Source organism: Dermacentor andersoni, chromosome 2 (genome assembly GCF_023375885.2).
Source record: "Dermacentor andersoni chromosome 2, qqDerAnde1_hic_scaffold, whole genome shotgun sequence".
Lineage (NCBI taxonomy): Eukaryota > Metazoa > Arthropoda > Arachnida > Ixodida > Ixodidae > Dermacentor > Dermacentor andersoni.
Window position 1 is genome coordinate 214,904,092 of NC_092815.1, and position 23,304 is coordinate 214,927,395.

The window sequence follows — 23,304 nt, forward strand, 5'->3', positions numbered from 1 at the left end:
AACTAGGAGTGTGTTGGCTGCTATCTTGCTCTGCAGACGATAGCGTTCTCTGAGAATGTGGCATGTGAGACATCTGGGGAAACATTTTAAGGGACAAACCAAAAATTAATGTGAACACACATACAATGAAGGTTTACCTCGCCGATTTCAATGGATCCGGGGCGCATTCTTCTTGCTTACCTTTTGGCCTAGGTAATGTATAGGTTGTACTGAAGATTGTTGAATACCAGCGTCCTGCTGACGACGCAATGAATACCATGGAGCCACCACACGCTGACGTCAGCGGCGTGAAACGCGGGTGATGGTGACGCTGTAAAGAGACGATCGAACGATGCTGATTCCATGCGAAGACCGAAAAAGTTGGGCGCGTCACAATTGCCAAGTTGCCAATTCTGACCAATGTACCCAATGGCACAAGCCCAATCGGAAATGGTTAATGGTTCAGGCCATTTGTACGACCGCGTGCCACGCCGTGTTCGATTGCTGGCCTTCTGTGCCGCTTATCTTTTTGACGTTTCTTCGTTTGTTCCACAGTTTACGTTGCCCGCCGTGCCGCAATTGTCAGTGTGGCGACGTGTCATGCGTGGCTCTTCGCGATAAACACATATACGCCCAACGACCTAGTGAACATCACCTGATCCGTGGCCTTGTGTCTAGGACACTCGGCAGGAATGGATCAGGGAAGTAGAGGCGTCAGCCTGCTGCCGGCAGTTGGCGGGGACCAGCTTGTGTACCGGTGCGCTTGTGAAAGGGCGCGCAGGTTGCGTCAGAGCTTGGAACTGCTTTGAAAAGTACTCACCCTTTTTGACGGATTGCGAAATTTAGGTGGCAGCCTCGTTTTCGTCGCTGCCGTCTTCTTTTTTTTCAATGTTAGTGGCATTGTGTGACATTTTCAGCCACCTTCCTCTGTGTATCTAGTCCCATTGACATGCGCGTTGACCCAGGTTGTCCGCTGGCTTCTGGAACTCATAGTGTGTTGGCTGCTATCTTGCTCTGCAGACGATAGGGTTCTCTGAGAATGTGGCATGTGAGACATCTTGGGAAAAATTTATGGGACAAACCCACAAACACTGTGAACACACCTACGATGAACGCTTACGTCGCTCATTTCAATGGATCCGCGGCGCTTCCTTCTTGCTTACGTTTTGGCCTAGGTTAATGTATAGGTTGTACTGAAGACTGTTGAATACCAGCGTCATGCTGACGACGCAATGAATACCATGGAGCCACCACACGCTGACGTCAACGGCGTGAAACGCGGGTGATGGTGACGCTGTGACGAGACGATCGAACGATGCTGATTCCATGCGAAGACCGAAAAAGTTGGGCGCGTCACAATTGCCAAGTTGCCAATTCTGACCAATGTACCCAATGGCACAAGCCCATCGGAAATGGTTAATGGTTCAGGCCATTTGTACGACCGCGTGCGACGATGTGTTCGATTGCCGGCCTTCTGTGGCGCTTATCCTTTTGACGTTTCTTCGTTTGTTCCACAGTTTACGTTGCCCGCCGTTCCGCAATTGTCAGTGTGGCGACGTGTCATTCGTGGCTCTTCGCGATAAACACATATACGCCCAACGACCTAGTGAACATCACCTGATCCTTGGCCTTGTGTATAGGACACTCGGCAGGAATGGTTCAGGGAAGTAGAGGCGTCAGCCTGCTGCCGGCAGTTGGCGGTAACCAGCTTGTGTACCGGTGCGCTTGTGAAAGGGCTCGCAGGTTGCGTCAGAGCCCGGAACTGCTTTGAAAAGTACTCACCATTTTTGACGGATTGCGAAATTTAGGTGGCAGCCTCGTTTTCGTCGCTGCCGTCTTCTTTTTTTTCAATGTTATTGGCATTGTGTGACATTTTCAGCCACCTCACTATTTGCATCTAGTCCCTTTCACGTGCGCGTTGACCCATGTTTTCCGCTGGCTTCTGGAACTAAGAGTGTGTTGGCTGCTATCTTGCTCTGCAGACGATAGCGTTCTCTGAGAATGTGGCATGTGAGACATCTGGGGAAACATTTTAAGGGACGAACCCACAATTAATGTGAACACACCTACAATGAAGGCTTAGCTCGCCGATTTCAATATATCCGCAGGGCATTCTTTTTGCTTACGTTTTGGCCTAGGTTAATGTATAGGTTGTACTGAAGACTGTTGAATACCAGCGTCATGGTGACGACGCGATGAATACCATGGAGCCACCACACGCTGACGTCAACGGCGTGAAACGCGGGTGATGGTGACGCTGTGACGAGAGGATCGAACGATGCTGATTCCATGCGAACACCGAAGAAGTTGGGCGCGTCACAATTTCCAAGTTGCCTATTCTGACCAATGTACCCAATGACACAAGGCCAATCGGAAGTGGTTTATGGCTCAGGCTATTTGTACGACCGCGTGCCACGCCGTGTTCGATTGCCGGCCTTCTGTGCAGCTCATCTTTTTGAGGTTTCTTCGTTTGTTCCACAGTTTACGTTGCCCGCCGTGCCGCAATTGTCAGTGTGACGACGTGTCATGCGTGGCTGTTCTCTATAAACACATATACGCCCAACGACCTAGTGAACATCACCTGATCCGTGGCCTTGCGTCTAGGACATTCGGCAGGAATGGATCAGGGAGAAAGAGGCGTCAGCCTGCTGCCGGCGGTTGGCGGGGACCAGCTTGTGTACCGGTGCGCTTGTGAAAGGGCGCACAGGTCGGGTCAGAGCCCGGAAATGCTTTGAAAAGTACTCACCCTTTTCGACGGATTGCGAAACTTTGGTGGCAGCCTCGTTTTCGTCGCTGCCGTCTTCCTTTTTTCAATGTTATTGGCATTGTGTGACATTTTCAGCGACCTTCCTCTGTGCATCTAGTCCCTTTCACATGCGCGTTGACCCAAGTTGTCAGCGTGCTTCTGGAACTAAGTGTGTGTTGGCTGCTATCTTGCTCTGCAGTCGATAGGGTTCTTTGAGAATGTGGCATGTGAGAAATCTTGGGAGTCATTTTATGGGACAAATCCAGAATTAATGTGAACACACCTACAATGAAGGCTTACCTCGCCGATTTCAATGGATCCGCAGGGCATTCTTCTTGCTTACGTTTTGGCCTAGGTTAATGTATAGGTTGTACTGAAGACTGTTGAATACCAGCGTCATGGTGACGACGCGATAAATACCATGGAGCCACCACACGCAGACGTCAACGGCGTGAAACGCGGGTGATGGTGACGCTGTGACGAGAGGATCGAACGATGCTGATTCCATGCGAAGACCAAAGAAGTTGGGCGCGTCACAATTCCCAAGTTGCCAATTCTCGCCAATGTACCCAATGGCACAAGGTCTATCGGAAGTGGTTTCTAGCTCAGGCTATTTGTACGACCGCGTGCCACGCCGTGTTCGATTGCCGGCCTTCTGTGCCGCTCATCTTTTTGACGTTTCTTCGTTTGTTCCACAGTTTACGTTGCCCGCCGTGCCGCAGTTGTCAGTGTGACGACTAGTCATGCGTGGCTGTTTTCGACAAACACATTTACGCCCAACGGCCTAGTAAACATCACCTGATCCGTGACCTTGCGTCTAGGACACTCCGCAGGAATGGATCAGGAGGGTAGAGGCGTCAGCCCGCTGCAGGAGTTTGGCGGTTACTAGCCTGTTTACCGGTGCGTTTGTGAAAGGGCGCGCAGGTAGGGTCAGAGCCCAGGAATGCTTTGAAAAGTACTCAGCCTTTTCGACGGATTGCGAAACTTTGGTGGCAGCCTCGTTTTCGTCGCTGCCGTCTTCCTTTTTTCAATGTTATTGGCATTGTGTGACATTTTCAGCGACCTTCCTCTGTGCATCTAGTCCCATTCACATGCGCGTTGACCCAAGTGGTCAGCGTGCTTCTGGAACTAAGTGTGTGTTGGCTGCTACCTTGCTCTGCAGTCGATAGGGTTCATTGAGAATGTGGCATGTGAGACATTTTGGGAATCATTTTAAGGGACAAATCCACAATTAATGTGAACACACCTACAATGAAGGCTTACGTCGCCGATTTCGATGGATCCGCAGGGCATTCTTCTTGCTTACGTTTTAGCTTATGTTATTGTGTAGGTTGTACTGAAGACTGTTGAATTCCAGCGTCATGGTGACGACGTAATGAATACTATGGAGCCATCACACGCTGACGTCAACGGCGTGAAACGCGGGAGATGGTGACGCTGTGACGAGAGGATCGAACGATGCTGATTCCATGTGAACACCGAAGAAGTTGGGCGCGTCACAATTTCCAAGTTGCCTATTCTGACCAATGTACCCAATGACACAAGGCAAATTGGAAGTGGTTTATGGCTCAGGCTATTTGTACGACCGCGTGCCACGCCGTGTTCGATTGCCGGCCTTCTGTGCCGCTCATCTTTTTGAGGTTTCTTCGTTTGTTCCACAGTTTACGTCGCCCGCCGTGCCGCAATTGGCAGTGTGACGACGTGTCATGCGTGGCTGTTCTCGATGAACACATATGCGCCCAACGACCTAGTGAACACCACCTGATCCGTGGTCTTGCGTCTAGCACACTCGGCAGGAATGGATCAGGCAGGTAGAGGCGTCAGCCTGCTGCCGGCGGTTGGCGGGAAGCAGCTTGTGTACTGGTGCCCTTATGAAAGGGCGCGCAGGTCGGGTCAGAGCCCAGAACTGCTTTAAAAAGTACTCACCCTTTTCGACGGATTGTGAAATTTTGGTGGCAGCCTCGTTTTCGTCGCTGCCGTCTTCTTTTTTTTCAGTGTTATTGGCATTGTGTGACATTTTCAACCACCTTCCTCTGTGCATCTAGTCGCATTCACATGCGCGTTGACCCAAGTTGTCAGCGTGCTTCTGGAACTAAGTGGGTGTTGGCTGCTATCTTGCTCTGCAGTCGATAGGGTTCATTGAGAATGTGGCATGTGAGACATCTTGGGAATCATTTTAAGGGACAAATCCACAATTAATGTGAACACACCTACAATGAAGGCTTACGTCGCCGATTTCGATGGATCCGCAGGGCATTCTTCTTGCTTTCGTTTTAGCTTATGTTATTGTGTAGGTTGTACTGAAGACTGTTGAATTCCAGCGTCATGGTGACGACGCAATGCATACCATGGAGCCACCACACGCTGACGTCAACGGCGTGAAACGCGGGAGATGGTGACGCTGTGACGAGAGGATCGAACGATGCTGATTCCATGCGAACACCGAAGAAGTTGGGCGCGTCACAATTCCCAAGTTGCCAATTCTCACCAATGTACCCAGTGGCACAAGGCCAATCGGTAATGCTTTATGGCTCAGGCTATTTGTACGACCGCGTGCCACGCCGTGTTCGATTGCCGGCCTTCTGTGCCGCTTATCTTTTTGACGTTTCTTCCTTTGTTCCACAGTTTACGTTGCCCGCCGTGCCGCAATTGTCAGTGTGGCGACGTGTCATGCGTGGCTGTTCGCGATAAACACATATACGCCCAACGACCTAGTGAACATCACCTGATCCGTGCCCTCGTGTCTAGGACACTCGGCAGGAATGGATCAGGGAGGTAGAGGCGTCAGCCTGCTGCCGCCAGTTGGCGGGGACCAGCTTGTGTACCGGTGCGCTTGTGAAAGGGCGCGCAGGTCAGGTCAGAGCCCGGAACTGCTTTGAAAGTACACATCCTTTTTGAAGGATTGCGAAATTTTGGTGACAGTCTCGTTTTCGTCACTGCCGTCTTCTTTTTTTCAATTTTATTGGCATTGTGTGGCATTTTCAGGCACATTACTCTGTGCATCTAGTCCTATTCACATGCGCGTTGACCGAAGTTGTCCGCTTGCTTCTGGAACTAAATGTGTGTTGGCTGCTATCTTGCTCTGCAGACGATAGGGTTCTCTGAGAATGTGGCTTGTGAGACATCTTGGGAAACATTCTAAGGGACAAGCTCACAATTAATTTGAACACACCTACAATGAAGGCTTACCTCGCCGATTTCAATGGATCCGCGGCGCATTCTTCTTGCTTACGTTTTGGCCTAAGTTAATGTATAGGTTGTACTGAAGACTGTTGAATACCAGCGTCATGCTGACGACGCAATGAATACCATGGAGCCACCACACGTTGATGTCAACGGCGTGAAACGCGGGTGATGGTGACGCTGTGACGAGACGATCGAACGATGCTGATTCCATGCGAAGACCGAAAAAGTTGGGCGCGTCACAATTGCCAAGTTGCCAATTCTGACCAATGTACCCAATGGCACAAGCCCAATCGGAAATGGTTTATGGCTCAGGCCGTTTGTACGCCCGCGTCCCACGCCGTGTTCGATTGGCGGCCTCGTGTGCCGCTTATCTTTTTGACGTTTCTTCGTTTGTTCCACAGTTTACGTTGCCCGCCGTTCCGCAATTGTCAGTGTGGCGACGTGTCATTCGTGGCTCTTCGCGATAAACACATATATGCCCAACGACCTAGTGAACATCACCTGATCCGTGGCCTTGTGTCTAGGACACTCGGCAGGAATGGTTCAGGGAAGTAGAGGCGTCAGCCTGCTGCCGGCAGTTGGCGGTAACCAGCTTGTGTACCGGTGCGCGTGTGAAAGGGCGCGCAGGTTGCGTCAGAGCCCGGAACTGCTTTGAAAAGTACTCACCATTTTTGACGGATTGCGAAATTTAGGTGGCAGCCTCGTTTTCGTCGCTGCCGTCTTCTTTTTTTTTTTCAATGTTATTGGCATTGTGTGACATTTTCAGCCACCTCACTATTTGCATCTAGTCCCTTTCACGTGCGCGTTGACCCATGTTTTCCGCTGGCTTCTGGAACTAGGAGTGTGTTGGCTGCTATCTTGCTCTGCAGACGATAGCGTTCTCTGAGAATGTGGCATGTGAGACATCTGGGGAAACATTTTAAGGGACAAACCAAAAATTAATGTGAACACACATACAATGAAGGTTTACCTCGCCGATTTCAATGGATCCGGGGCGCATTCTTCTTGCTTACCTTTTGGCCTAGGTAATGTATAGGTTGTACTGAAGATTGTTGAATACCAGCGTCCTGCTGACGACGCAATGAATACCATGGAGCCACCACACGCTGACGTCAGCGGCGTGAAACGCGGGTGATGGTGACGCTTTAAAGAGACGATCGAACGATGCTGATTCCATGCGAAGACCGAAAAAGTTGGGCGCGTCACAATTGCCAAGTTGCCAATTCTGACCAATGTACCCAATGGCACAAGCCCAATCGGAAATGGTTAATGGTTCAGGCCATTTGTACGACCGCGTGCCACGCCGTGTTCGATTGCTGGCCTTCTGTGCCGCTTATCTTTTTGACGTTTCTTCGTTTGTTCCACAGTTTACGTTGCCCGCCGTGCCGCAATTGTCAGTGTGGCGACGTGTCATGCGTGGCTCTTCGCGATAAACACATATACGCCCAACGACCTAGTGAACATCACCTGATCCGTGGCCTTGTGTCTAGGACACTCGGCAGGAATGGATCAGGGAAGTAGAGGCGTCAGCCTGCTGCCGGCAGTTGGCGGGGACCAGCTTGTGTACCGGTGCGCTTGTGAAAGGGCGCGCAGGTTGCGTCAGAGCTTGGAACTGCTTTGAAAAGTACTCACCCTTTTTGACGGATTGCGAAATTTAGGTGGCAGCCTCGTTTTCGTCGCTGCCGTCTTCTTTTTTTCCAATGTTATTGGCATTGTGTGACATTTTCAGCCACCTTCCTCTGTGTATCTAGTCCCATTGACATGCGCGTTAATCCAAGTTGTCCGCTGGCTTCTGGAACTAAGAGTGTGTTGGCTGCTATCTTGCTCTGCAGACGATAGGGTTCTCTGACAATGTGGCTTGTGAGACATCTGGGGAAACATTTTAAAGGACAAACCAAAAATTAATGTGAACACACATACAATGAAGGTTTACCTCGCCGATTTCAATCTATCCGCGGCGCATTCTACTTGCTTACCCTTTGGCCTAGGTTAATGTATAGGTTGTACGGAAGATTGTTGAATACGAGCGTCATGCTGACGACGCAATGAATACCATGGAGCCACCACACGCTGACGTCAACGGCGTGAAACGCGGGTGATGGTGACGCTGTGACGAGACGATAGAACGATGCTGATTCCATGCGAAGACCGAAACAGTTGGGCGCGTCACAATTGCCAACTTGCCAATTCTGACCAATGTACCCAATGGCACAAGCCCAATCGGAAATGGTTAATGGCTCAGGCCATTTGTACGACCGCGTGCCACGCCGTGTTCCATTGCCGGCCTTCTGTGCCGCGTATCTTTTTGACGTTTCTTAGTTTGTTCCACAGTTTACGTTGCCCGCCGTGCCGCAATTGTCAGTGTGGCGACGTGTCATGCGTGGCTGTTCTCGATAAACACATATACGCCCAACGACCTAGTGAACATCACCTGATCCCTGGCCTTGTGTCTATGACACTCGGCAGAAATGGATCAGGGAGGTAGAGGCGTCAGCCTGCTGCCGGCGGTTGGCGGGGACCAGCTTGTGGACCAGTGCGCTTGTGAAAGGGCGCGCAGGTCAGGTCAGAGCCCGGAACTGCTTTCAAAAGTACTCACCATTTTTGATGGATAGCGAAATTTAGGTGGCAGCCTCGTTTTCGTTGCTGCGGTCTTCTTTTTTTTCAACGTTATTGGCATTGTGTGACATTTTCAGCCACCTCACTATTTGCATCTAGTCCCTTTCACTTGCGCGTTGACCCATGTTTTCCGCTGGCTTCTGGAACTAAGAGTGTGTTGGCTGCTATCTTGCTCTGCAGACGATAGCGTTCTCTGACAATGTGGCATGTGAGACATCTGGGGAAACATTTTAAGGGACAAACCAAAAATTAATGTGAACACACATACAATGAAGGTTTACCTCGCCGATTTCAATGGATCCGCGGCGCATTCTTCTTGCTTACCTTTTGGCCTAGGTTAATGTATAGGTTGTACTGAAGATTGTTGAATACCAGCGTCCTGCTGACGACGCAATGAATACCATGGAGCCACCACACGCTGACGTCAACGGCGTGAAACGCGGGTGATGGTGACGCTGTGACGAGACGATCGAACGATGCTGATTCCATGCGAAGACCGAAAAAGTTGGGCGCGTCACAATTGCCAAGTTGCCGATTCTGACCAATGTACCCAATGGCACAAGCCGAATCGGAAATGGTTAATGGTTCAGGCCATTTGTACGACCGCGTGCCACGCCGTGTTCGATTGCCGGCCTTCTGTGCCGCTTATCTTTTTGACGTTTCTTCGTTTGTTCCACAGTTTACCTTGCCCGTCTTGCCGCAATTGTCAGTGTGGCGACGTGTCATGCGTTGCTGTTCTCGATAAACACATATACGCCCAACGACCAAGTGAACATCACCTGATCCGTGGCCTTGTGTCTAGGACACTCGGCAGGAATAGATCAGGGAGGTAGAGGCGTCAGCCTGCTGCCGCCAGTTGGCGGGGACCAGCTCGTGTACCGGTGCGCTTGTGAAAGGGCGCGCAGGACGGGTCAGAGCCCGGAACTGATTTGAAGAGTACTCATCCTTTTTGACGGATTGCGAAATTTTGGTGGCAGCCTCGTTTTTGGTCCCTACCGTCTTCTATTTTCCAATGTGATTGGCATTGTGTGACATTTTCAGCCACCTTCCTCTGTGTATCTAGTCCCATTGACATGCGCGTTGACCCAGGTTGTCCGCTGGCTTCTGGAACTCATAGTGTGTTGGCTGCTATCTTGCTCTGCAGACGATAGGGTTCTCTGCGAATGTGGCATGTGAGACATCTTGGGAAAAATTTATGGGACAAACCCACAAACACTGTGAACACACCTACGATGAACGCTTACGTCGCTCATTTCAATGGATCCGCGGCGCTTCCTTCTTGCTTACGTTTTGGCCTAGGTTAATGTATAGGTTGTACTGAAAACTGTTGAATACCAGCGTCATGCTGACGACGCAATGAATACTGTGGAGCCACCACACGCTGACGTCACCGGCGTGAAACGCGGGTGATGGTGAAGCTGTGACGAGACGATCGAACGATGCTGGTTCCATGCGAAGACCGAAAAAGTTGGGCGCGTCACAATTGCCAAGTTGCCAATTCTGACCAATGTACCCAATGGCACAAGCCGAATCGGAAATGGTTAATGGTTCAGGCCATTTGTACGACCGCGTGCCACGCCGTGTTCGATTGCCGGCCTTCTGTGCCGCTTATCTTTTGACGTTTCTTCGTTTGTTCCACAGTTTACGTTGCCCGCCGTGCCGCAATGGTCAGTGTGGCGACGTGTCATGCGTGGCTGTTCTCGATAAACACATATACGCCCAACAACCTAGTGAACATCACCTGATCCGTGGCCTTGTTTCTAGGACACTCGGCAGGAATGGATCAGGGAGGTAGAGGCGTCAGCCTACAGCCGGCGGTTGGCGGGGACCAGCCTGTGTACCGGTGCGCTTGTGAAAGGGCGCGCCAGTGAGGTCAGAGCCCGGAATTGCCTTGAAAAGTACTCATCCTTTTTGACGGATTGCGAAATTTTGGTGGCAGCCTCGTTTTTCGTCGCTGCCGTATTCTTTTTTTTTCAATGTTATTGGCATTGTATCACATTTTCAGCCACCTTCCTTTGTGCATCTAGTCCCATTGACATGCGCGCTGACCCAAATTGTCCGCTGGCTTCTGGAACTAAGAGTGTGTTGGCTGCTATATTGCTCTGCAGACGATAGGGTTCTCTGAGAATCTGGCTTGTGAGACATCTTGGGAAACATTCTAAGGGACAAGCTCACAATTATTGTGAACACACCTACAATGAAGGCTTACCTCGCCGATTTCAATATATCCGCAGGGCATTCTTATTGCTTACGTTTTGGCCTAGGTTAATGTATAGGTTGTACTGAAGACTGTTGAATACCAGCGTCATGGTGACGACGCGATGAATACCATGGAGCCACCACACGCTGACGTCAACGGCGTGAAACGCGGGTGATGGTGACGCTGTGACGAGAGGATCGAACGATGCTGATTCCATGCGAACACCGAAGAAGTTGGGCGCGTCACAATTTCCAAGTTGCCTATTCTGACCAATGTACCCAATGACACAAGGCCAATCGGAAGTGGTTTATGGCTCAGGCTATTTGTACGACCGCGTGCCACGCCGTGTTCGATTGCCGGCCTTCTGTGCAGCTCATCTTTTTGAGGTTTCTTCGTTTGTTCCACAGTTTACGTTGCCCGCCGTGCCGCAATTGTCAGTGTGACGACGTGTCATGCGTGGCTGTTCTCTATAAACACATATACGCCAAACGACCTAGTGAACATCACCTGATCCGTGGCCTTGCGTCTAGGACATTCGGCAGGAATGGATCAGGGAGGTAGAGGCGTCAGCCTGCTGCCGGCGGTTGGCGGGGACCAGCTTCTGTACCGGTGCGCTTGTGAAAGGGCGCACAGGTCGGGTCAGAGCCCGGAACGGCTTTAAAAATTACCCTTTTTGACGGATTGCGAAACTTTTGTGGCAGCCTCGTTTTCGTAGCAGCCGTCTTCCTTTTTTTTTAATGTTATTGGCATTGTGTGACATTTTCAACCACCTTCCTCTGGTATCTAGTCCCATTGACATGCGCGTTGACCCAAGATGTCCGCTGGCTTCTGTAACTAAGTGTGTGTGCTGCGATCTTGCTCTGCAGATGATAGGGTTCTCTGACAATATGGGTTGTGAGACATCTGGGGAGACATTTTAAGGGACAAAGCCACAATTACAGTGAACACACCTACAATGAAGGCTTACCTCGCCGATTTCAATGGATCCGCGGCGCATCCTCGTTGCTTAGGTTTTGGCTTATCTTAATTTATAGGTTGTACTGAAGACTGTTGAATACCAGCGTCATGCTGACGACGCAATGAATACCATGGAGCCACCACACGCTGACGTCAGCGGCGTGAAACGCGGGTGATGGTGACGCTGTAAAGAGACGATCGAACGATGCTGATTCCATGCGAAGACCGACAAAGTTGGGCGCGTCACAATTGCCATGTTGCCAATTCTGACCAATGTACCCAATGGCACAAGCCCAATCGGAAATGGTTAATGGTTCAGGCCATTTGAACGACCGCGTGCCACGCCGTGTTCGATTGCTGGCTTTCTGTGCCGCTTATCTTTTTGACGTTTCTTCGTTTGTTCCACAGTTTACGTTGCCCGCCGTGCCGCAATTGTCAGTGTGGCGACGTGTCATGCATGGCTCTTCGCGATAAACACATATACGCCCAACGACCTAGTGAACATCACCTGATCCGTGGCCTTGTGTCTAGGACACTCGGCAGGAATGGATCAGGGAAGTAGAGGCGTCAGCCTGCTGCCGGCAGTTGGCGGGGACCAGCTTGTGTACCGGGGCGCTTGTGAAAGGGTGCGCAGATCAGGTCAGAGTCCGGAACTGCTTTGAAAGGTACTCATCCTTTTCGACGGATTGCGAAATTTAGGTGGCAGCCTCGTTTTCCTCGCTGCCGTCTTCTTTTTTTTTCAATGTTATTGGTATTGGGTGACATTTTCAGCCACCTTACTCTTTGCATCTAGTCCCTTTCACGTGCGCGTTCACCCATGTTTTCCGTTGGCTTAGGGAACTAAGAGTGTGTTGGCTGCTATATTGCTCTGCAGACGAGAGGGTTCGCTGAGAATGTGGCATGTGAGACATCTGGGGAAACATTTTAAGGGACAAACCAAAAATTAATGTGAGCACACATACAATGAAGGTTTACCTCGCCGATTTCAATGGATCCACGGCGCATTCTTCTTGCTTACCTTTTGGCATAGGTTGTTGTAAAGGTTGTACTGAAGACTGTTGAATACCAGCGCCATGCTGACGACGCAATGCATACCATGGAGCCACCACGCGCTGACGTCAACGGCGTGAAACGCGGGGGATGGTGACGCGCTGACGAGACGATCGAACGATGCTGATTCCATGCGAAGACAGAAAATGTTGGGCGCGTCACAATTGCCAACTTGCCAATTCTGACCAATGTACCCAATGGCACAAGCCCAATCGGAAATGGTTTATGGCTCAGGCAATTTGTACGACCGCGTGCCACGCCGTGTTCCATTGCCGGCCTTCTGTGCCGCTTATCTTTTTGACGTTTCTTCGTTTGTTCCACAGTTTACGTTGCCCGCCGTGCCGCACTTGTCAGTGTGACGACGTGTCATGCGTGGCTGTTCTCGATAAACACATATACGCCCAACGACCTAGATAACATCACCTGATCCGTGGCCTTCCGTCTAGGACACTCGGCTGGAACGGATGAGGGAGGTAGAGGCGTCAGCCTGCTGACGCGGTTGGCGGAGACCAGCTTGTGGACCAGTGCTCTTGTGAAAATGCGCGCAGGTCAGGTCAGAGCCCGGAACTGCTTTCAAAAGTACTCACCATTTTTGATGGATAGCCAAATTTAGGTGGCAGCCTCGTTTTCGTCGCTGCCGTTTTCTTTTTTTTTCAATGCTATTGGCATTGTGTGACATTTTCAGCCACCTCACTATTTGCATCTAGTCCCTTTCACGTGCGCGTTGACCAATGTTTTCCGCTGGCTTCTGGAACTAAGAGTGTGTTGGCTGCTATCTTGCTCTGCAGACGATAGCGTTCTCTGAGAATGTGGCATGTGAGACATCTGGGGAAACATTTTAAGGGACAAACCAAAAATAATATGAACACACATAAATGAAGGTTTACCTCGCCGATTTCAATGGATCCGCGGCGCATTGCTCTTGCTTACCTTTTGGCCTAGGTTAATGTATAGGTTGTACTGAAGATTGTTGAATACCAGCGTCATGCTGACGACGCAATGAATACCATGGAGCCACCACACGCTGACGTCAACGGCGTGAAACGCGCGTGATGGGGACACTGTGACGAGACGATCGAACGATGCTGATTCCATGCGAAGACCAAAGAAGTTGGGCGCGTCACAATTCCCAAGTTGCCAATTCTCGCCAATGTACCCAATGGCACAATGTCTATCGGAAGTGGTTTCTAGCTCAGGCTATTTGTACGACCGCGTGCCACGCCGTGTTCGATTGCCGGCCTTCTGTGCCGCTCATCTTTTTGACGTTTCTTCGTTTGTTCCACAGTTTACGTTGCCCGCCGTGCCGCAGTTGTCAGTGTGACGACTAGTCATGCGTGGCTGTTTTCGACAAACACATATACGCCCAACGACCTAGTAAACATCACCTGATCCGTGACCTTGCGTCTAGGACACTCGGCAGGAATGGATCAGGGAGGTAGAGGCGTCAGCCCGCTGCCGGCGGTTGGCGGGGACTAGCCTGTGTACCGGTGCGTTTGTGAAAGGGCGCGCAGGTCGGCTCAGAGCCTGGAACTGCTTTGAAAAGTACTCACCCTTTTTGACGGATTGTGAAATTTTGGTGGCAGCCTCGTTTTCGTCGCTGCCGTCTTCTTTTTTTTTAATGTTATTGGCATTGTGTGACATTTTCAACCACCTTCCTCTGGTATCTAGTCCCATTGACATGCGCGTTGACCAAAGATGTCCGCTGGCTTCTGTAACTAAGTGTGTGTTTGCTGCTATCTTGCCCTGCAGACGATAGGGTTCTCTGACAATATGGCTTGTGAGACATCTGGGGAGACATTTTAAGGGACAAACCCACAATTAATGTGAACACACCTACAATGAAGGCTTACCTCGCCGATTTCAATGGATCCGCGGCGCATCCTCGTTGCTTAGGTTTCGGCATATGTTAATGTATAGCTTGTACTGAAGACTGCTTAATAGCAGCGTCATGGTGACGACGCAATGAATACCATGGAGCCACCACACGCTGACGTCAACGGGGTGAAGCGCGGGTGATGGTGACGCTGTGACGAGACGATCGAACGATGCTGATTCCATGCGAAGACCGAAGAAGTTGGGCGCGTCACAATTCCCAAGTTGCCTATTCTGACCAATGTACCTGCTGGCACAAGGCGAATGGGAAATGGTTTATGGCTCAGGCTATTTGTACGACCGCGTTACACGCCGTGTTCGATTGCCGGCCTTCTGTGCCGCGCATCTTTTTGACGTTTCTTCGTTTGTTCCACAGTTTACGTCGCCCGCCGTGCGGCAATTGGCAGTGTGACGACGTGTCATGCGTGGCTGTTCTCGATAAACACACATGCGCCCAACGACCTAGTGAACATCACCTGATCCGTGGCCTTCCATCTAGGACATTCGGCAGGTATGGATCAGGGAGGTAGATGCGTCAGCCTGCTGCCGGCGGTTGGCGCGAAGCAGCTTGTGTACTGGTGCGCTTGTGAAAGGGCGCGCAGGTCAGGTCAGAGCCCGGAACTGCTTTGAAAGTACTCATCCTTTTTGACGGATTGCGAAATTTTGGTGACAGCCTCGTTTTCGTCGCTGCCATCTTCTTTTTCTTTCAAAGCTATTGGCATTATGTGACATTTTCAGCCACCTTACTCGTTGCATCTAGTCCCTTTCACGTGCGCGTTGACCCAAGTTGTCCGCTGGTTTCTGGAACTAAGTGTGTGTTGGCTGTTATCTTGCTCTTCTAGATGATAGGGTTCTCTGACAATGTGGCTTGTGAGACATCTGGGGAAACATTTTAAGGGACAAACCAACAATAATGTGAACACACCTACAATGAACGTTTACCTCGCCGATTTCAATGGATCCGCGGCGCATTCTTCTTGTTTACGTTTTGGCCTAGGTTAATGTATAGGTTGTACTGAAGACTGTTGAATACCAGCGTAATGCTGACGACGCAATGAATACCATTTATCCACCACACGCTGACGTCAACGGCGTTAAACGCGGGTGATGGTGACGCTGTGACGAGATGATCGAACGATGCTGATTCCATGCGAAGACCGAAGAAGTTGGGCGCGTCACAATTCACAAGTTGCCAATTCTGACCAATGTACCCAATGGCACAAGGCCAATCGGAAATGGTTTATGGCTCAGGCCATTTGTATGACCGCGTCCCACGCCGTGTTCGATTGCTGGCCTTCTGTGCCGCTTATCTTTTTGACGTTTCTTCGTTTGTTCCACAGTTTACGTTGCCCGCCGTGCCGCAATTGTCAGTGTGGCGACGTGTCATGCCTGGCTCTTCGCGATGAACACATATACGCCCAACGACCTAGTGAACATCACCTGATCCGTGGCCTTGTGTCTAGGACACTCGGCAGGAATGCATCAGGGAAGTAGAGGCGTCAGCCTGCTGCCGGCGGTTGGCGGGGACCAGCTTGTGGACCAGTGCGCTTGTGAAAGGGCGCGCAGGTCAGGTCAGAGCCCGGAACTGCTTTCAAAAGTACTCATCCTTTTTGATGGATTGCGAAATTTCGGTGGCAGCCTCGTTTTTGGTCGCTGCCGTATTCTTTTTTTCCAATGTTATTTACATTGTGTAACATTTTCAGCGACCTTCCTCTGTGCATCTAGTCCTATTCACCTGCGCGTTGACCCAAGTTGTCCGCTTGCTTCTGTAACTAAGTGTGTGTTGGCTGCTATCTTGCTCTGCAGACGATAGGGTTCTCTGAGAATGTGGCTTGTGAGACATCTTGGGAAACATTTTAAGGGACAAACCCACAATTAATGTGAACACACCTACAATGAAGGCTTACGTCGCCGATTTCAATGGATCCACGGCGCATTCTCCTTACATACAATTTGGCCTAGGTTCATGTATAGGTTGCACTGAAGACTGCTGAATACCAGCGTCATGGTGACGACGCAATGAATACCATGGAGCCACCACACGCTGACGTCAACGGCGTGAAACGCGGGTGATGGTGACGCTGCGACGAGACGATCGAACGATGCTAATTCCATGCGAAGACCGAAGAAGTTTGGCGCATCACAATTTCCAAGTTGCCTATTCTGACCAATGTACCCAATGGCACAAGGCCAATCAGAAATGGTTTATGGCTCAGGCTATTTGTACGACCGCTTGCCACGCCGTGTTCGATTGCCGGCCTTCTGTGCCGCTCATCTTTTTGACGTTTCTTCGTTTGTTCCACAGTTTACGTTACCCGCCGTGCCACAATTGTCAGTGTGACGACGTGTCATGCGTGGCTGTTCTCGATAAACACATATACGCCCAACGACCTAGTGAACATCACCTGATCCGTGGCCTTGTGTCTAGGACACTCGGCAGGAATGGATCAGGGAGGTAGAGGCGTCAGCCTGCTGCAGGCAGTTGGCGGGGACCAGCTTGTGTACCGGTGTGCTTGTGAAAGGGCGCGCAGGTCGGGTCAGAGCCCGGAACTGCTTTAAAAATTACCCTTTTTGACGGATTGCGAAACTTTGGTGGCAGCCTCGTTTTCGTAGCTGCCGTCTTCCTTTTTTCAATGTTATTGGCATTGTGCGACATTTTCAGCGACCTTCCTCTGTGCATCTAGTCTCATTAACCTCCGCGTTGACCCAAGTTGTCCGCGTGCTTCTGGAACTAAGTGTGTGTTGGCTGCTATCTTGCTCTGCAGACGATAGGGTTCTCTGAGAATGTGGCTTGTGAGACATCTTGGGAATCATTTTAAGGGACAAAGCCACAATTAATGTGAACACACCTACAATGAAGGTTTACCTCGCCGATTTCAATGGATCCGCGATGCATTCTTCTTGCTTAGGTTTTGGCCTAGGTTAATGTATAGGTTGTACTGAAGACTGTTGAATACCAGCGTCATGGTGACGACGCATTGAATACCATGGAGCCACCACACGCTGACGTCAACGGGGTGAAGCGCGGGTGATGGTGACGCTGTGACGAGACGATCGAACGATGCGGATTCCATGCGAAGACCGAAGAAGTTGGGCGCGTCACAATTCCCAAGTTGCCAATTCTCACCAATGTACCCAGTGGCACAAGGCCAATCGGTAATGCTTTATGGTTCAGGCTATTTGTACGACCGCGTCCCACGCCGTGTTCGATTGGCGGCCTCGTGTGCCGCTTATCTTTTTGACGTTTCTTCGTTTGTTCCACAGTTTACGTTGCCCGCCGTGCCGCAATTGTCAGTGTGGCGACGTGTCATGCGTGGCTGTTCTCGATAAACACATATACGTCCAACGACCTAGTGAACATCACCTGATCCCTGGCCTTGTGTCTAGGACACTCGGCAGGAATAGATCAGGGAGGTAGAGGCGTCAGCCTGCTGCCGCCAGTTGGCGGGGACCAGCTCGTGTACCGGTGCGCTTGTGAAAGGGCGCGCAGGTCGGGTCTGACCCCTGAACTGCTTTGAAAAGTACACATCCTTTTTGACGGATTGCGAAATTTTGGTGACAGTCTCGTTTTCGTCGCTGCCGTCTTCTTTTTTTCAATTTTATTGGCATTGTGTGGCATTTTCAGCCACATTACTCTGTGCATCTAGTCCTATTCACATGCGCGTTGACCGAAGTTGTCCGCTTGCTTCTGGAACTAAGTGTGTGTTGGCTGCTATCTTGCTCTGCAGACGATAGGGTTCTCTGAGAATGTGGCTTGTGAGACATCTTGGGAAACATTTTAAGGGACAAACCCACAATTAATGTGAACACACCTACAATGAAGGCTTACGTCGCCGATTTCAATGGATCCACGGCGCATTCTTCTTGCTTACGTTTTGGCCTAAGTTAATGTATAGGTTGTACTGAAGACTGTTGAATACCAGCGTCATGCTGACGACGCAATGAATACCATGGAGTCACCACACGTTGATGTCAACGGCGTGAAACGCGGGTGATGGTGACGCTGTGAAGAGACGATCGAACGATGCTGATTCCATGCGAAGACCGAAAAAGTTGGGCGCGTCACAATTGCCAAGTTGCCAATTCTGACCAATGTACCCAATGGCACAAGCCCAATCGGAAATGGTTAATGGTTCAGGCCATTTGTACGACCGCGTGCCACGCCGTGTTCGATTGCTGGCCTTCTGTGCCGCCTATCTTTTTGACGTTTCTTCGTTTGTTCCACAGTTTACGTTGCCCGCCGTGCCGCAATTGTCAGTGTGGCGACGTGTCATGCGTGGCTCTTCGCGATAAACACATATACGCCCAACGACCTAGTGAACATCACCTGATCCGTGGCCTTGTGTCTAGGACACTCGGCAGGAATGGATCAGGGAAGTAGAGGCGTCAGCCTGTTGCCGGCAGTTGGCGGGGACCAGCTTGTGTACCGGTGCGCTTGTGAAAGGGCGCGCAGGTTGCGTCAGAGCTTGGAACTGCTTTGAAAAGTACTCACCCTTTTTGACGGATTGCGAAATTTAGGTGGCAGCCTCGTTTTCGTCGCTGCCGTCTTCTTTTTTTTCAATGTTAGTGGCATTGTGTGACATTTTGAGACACCTTACTCTTTGCATCTAATCCCTTTCACGTGCGCGTTGACCCATGTTTTCCGCTGGCTTCTTGAACTAAGAGTGTGTTGGCTGCTATCTTGCTCTGCAGACAATAGCGTTCTCTGAGAGTGTGGCATGTTAGACATCTGGGGAAACATTTTAAGGGACAAACCAAAAATTAATGTGAACACACATAAATGAAGGTTTACCTCGCCGATTTCAATGGATCCGCGGCGCATTGCTCTTGCTTACCTTTTGGCCTAGGTTAATGTATAGGTTATACTGAAGATTGTTGAATACCAGCGTCATGCTGACGACGCAATGAATACCATGGAGCCAACACACGCTGACGTCAACGGCGTGAAACGCGGGTGATGGTGACGCTGTGACGAGACGATCGAACGATGCTGATTCCATGCGAAGACCAAAAAAGTTGGGCGCCTCACAATTGCCAGCTTGCCAATTCTGACCAATGTACCCAATGGCACAAGGCCAATCGGAAATGGTGTATAGCTCAGGCCATTTGGACGACCGCGTGCCACGCCGTGTTTGATTGCCGGCCTTCTGCGCCGCTTATCTTTTTGACGTTTCTTCGTTTGTTCCACAGTTTACCTTGCCCGTCTTGCCGCAATTGTCAGTGTGGCGACGTGTCATGCGTTGCTGTTCTCGATAAACACATATACGCCCAACGACCAAGTGAAAATCACCTGATCCGTGGCCTTGTGTCTAGGACACTCGGCAGGAATAGATCAGGGAGGTAGAGGCGTCAGCCTGCTGCCGCCAGTTGGCGGGGACCAGCTCGTGTACCGGTGCGCTTGTGAAAGGGCGCGCAGGTCGGGTCTGAGCCCTGAACTGCTTTGAAAAGTACACATCCTTTTTGACGGATTGCGAAATTTTGGTGACAGTCTCGTTTTCGTCGCTGCCGTCTTCTTTTTTTCAATTTTATTGGCGTTGTGTGGCATTTTCAGCCACATTACTCTGTGCATCTAGTCCTATTCACATGCGCGTTGACCGAAGTTGTCCGCTTGCTTCTGGAACTAAGTGTGTGTTGGCTGCTATCTTGCTCTGCAGACGATAGGGTTCTCTGAGAATGTGGCTTGTGAGACATCTTGGGAAACATTTTAAGGGACAAACCCACAATTAATGTGAACACACCTACAATGAAGGCTTGCGTCGCCGATTTCAATGGATCCACGGCGCATTCTTCTTGCTTACGTTTTGGCCTAAGTTAATGTATAGGTTGTACTGAAGACTGTTGAATACCAGCGTCATGCTGACGACGCAATGAATACCATGGAGCCACCACACGTTGATGTCAACGGCGTGAAACGCGGGTGATGGTGACGCTGTGAAGAGACGATCGAACGATGCTGATTCCATGCGAAGACCGAAAAAGTTGGGCGCGTCACAATTGCCAAGTTGCCAATTCTGACCAATGTACCCAATGGCACAAGCCCAATCGGAAATGGTTAATGGTTCAGGCCATTTGTACGACCGCGTGCCACGCCGTGTTCGATTGCTGGCCTTCTGTGCCGCTTATCTTTTCGACGTTTCTTCGTTTGTTCCACAGTTTACGTTGCCCGCCGTGCCGCAATTGTCAGTGTGGCGACGTGTCATGCGTGGCTCTTCGCGATAAACACATATACGCCCAACGACCTAGTGAACATCACCTGATCCGTGGCCTTGTGTCTAGGACACTCGGCAGGAATGGATCAGGGAAGTAGAGGCGTCAGCCTGCTGCCGGCAGTTGGCGGGGACCAGCTTGTGTACCGGTGCGCTTGTGAAAGGGCGCGCAGGTTGCGTCAGAGCTTGGAACTGCTTTGAAAAGTACTCACCCTTTTTGACGGATTGCGAAATTTAGGTGGCAGCCTCGTTTTCGTCGCTGCCGTCTTCTTTTTTTTCAATGTTAGTGGCATTGTGTGACATTTTGAGACACCTTACTCTTTGTATCTAATCCCTTTCACGTGCGCGTTGACCCATGTTTTCCGCTGGCTTCTTGAACTAAGAGTGTGTTGGCTGCTATCTTGCTCTGCAGACGATAGCGTTCTCTGAGAGTGTGGCATGTTAGACATCTGGGGAAACATTTTAAGGGACAAACCAAAAATTAATGTGAACACACATAAATGAAGGTTTACCTCGCCGATTTCAATGGATCCGCGGCGCATTGCTCTTGCTTACCTTTTGGCCTAGGTTAATGTATAGGTTATACTGAAGATTGTTGAATACCAGCGTCATGCTGACGACGCAATGAATACCATGGAGCCACCACACGCTGACGTCAACGGCGTGAAACGCGGGTGATGGTGACGCTGTGACGAGACGATCGAACGATGCTGATTCCATGCGAAGACCAAAAAAGTTGGGCGCGTCACAATTGCCAGCTTGCCAATTCTGACCAATGTACCCAATGGCACAAGGCCAATCGGAAATGGTGTATAGCTCAGGCCATTTGGACGACCGCGTGCCACGCCGTGTTTGATTGCCGGCCTTCTGCGCCGCTTATCTTTTTGACGTTTCTTCGTTTGTTCCACAGTTTACCTTGCCCGTCTTGCCGCAATTGTCAGTGTGGCGACGTGTCATGCGTTGCTGTTCTCGATAAACACATATACGCCCAACGACCAAGTGAAAATCACCTGATCCGTGGCCTTGTGTCTAGGACACTCGGCAGGAATAGATCAGGGAGGTAGAGGCGTCAGCCTGCTGCCGCCAGTTGGCGGGGACCAGCTCGTGTACCGGTGCGCTTGTGAAAGGGCGCGCAGGTCGGGTCTGAGCCCTGAACTGCTTTGAAAAGTACACATCCTTTTTGACGGATTGCGAAATTTTGGTGACAGTCTCGTTTTCGTCGCTGCCGTCTTCTTTTTTTCAATTTTATTGGCGTTGTGTGGCATTTTCAGCCACATTACTCTGTGCATCTAGTCCTATTCACATGCGCGTTGACCGAAGTTGTCCGCTTGCTTCTGGAACTAAGTGTGTGTTGGCTGCTATCTTGCTCTGCAGACGATAGGGTTCTCTGAGAATGTGGCTTGTGAGACATCTTGGGAAACATTTTAAGGGACAAACCCACAATTAATGTGAACACACCTACAATGAAGGCTTGCGTCGCCGATTTCAATGGATCCACGGCGCATTCTTCTTGCTTACGTTTTGGCCTAAGTTAATGTATAGGTTGTACTGAAGACTGTTGAATACCAGCGTCATGCTGACGACGCAATGAATACCATGGAGCCACCACACGTTGATGTCAACGGCGTGAAACGCGGGTGATGGTGACGCTGTGAAGAGACGATCGAACGATGCTGATTCCATGCGAAGACCGAAAAAGTTGGGCGCGTCACAATTGCCAAGTTGCCAATTCTGACCAATGTACCCAATGGCACAAGCCCAATCGGAAATGGTTAATGGTTCAGGCCATTTGTACGACCGCGTGCCACGCCGTGTTCGATTGCTGGCCTTCTGTGCCGCTTATCTTTTCGACGTTTCTTCGTTTGTTCCACAGTTTACGTTGCCCGCCGTGCCGCAATTGTCAGTGTGGCGACGTGTCATGCGTGGCTCTTCGCGATAAACACATATACGCCCAACGACCTAGTGAACATCACCTGATCCGTGGCCTTGTGTCTAGGACACTCGGCAGGAATGGATCAGGGAAGTAGAGGCGTCAGCCTGCTGCCGGCAGTTGGCGGGGACCAGCTTGTGTACCGGTGCGCTTGTGAAAGGGCGCGCAGGTTGCGTCAGAGCTTGGAACTGCTTTGAAAAGTACTCACCCTTTTTGACGGATTGCGAAATTTAGGTGGCAGCCTCGTTTTCGTCGCTGCCGTCTTCTTTTTTTTCAATGTTAGTGGCATTGTGTGACATTTTGAGACACCTTACTCTTTGTATCTAATCCCTTTCACGTGCGCGTTGACCCATGTTTTCCGCTGGCTTCTTGAACTAAGAGTGTGTTGGCTGCTATCTTGCTCTGCAGACGATAGCGTTCTCTGAGAGTGTGGCATGTTAGACATCTGGGGAAACATTTTAAGGGACAAACCAAAAATTAATGTGAACACACATAAATGAAGGTTTACCTCGCCGATTTCAATGGATCCGCGGCGCATTGCTCTTGCTTACCTTTTGGCCTA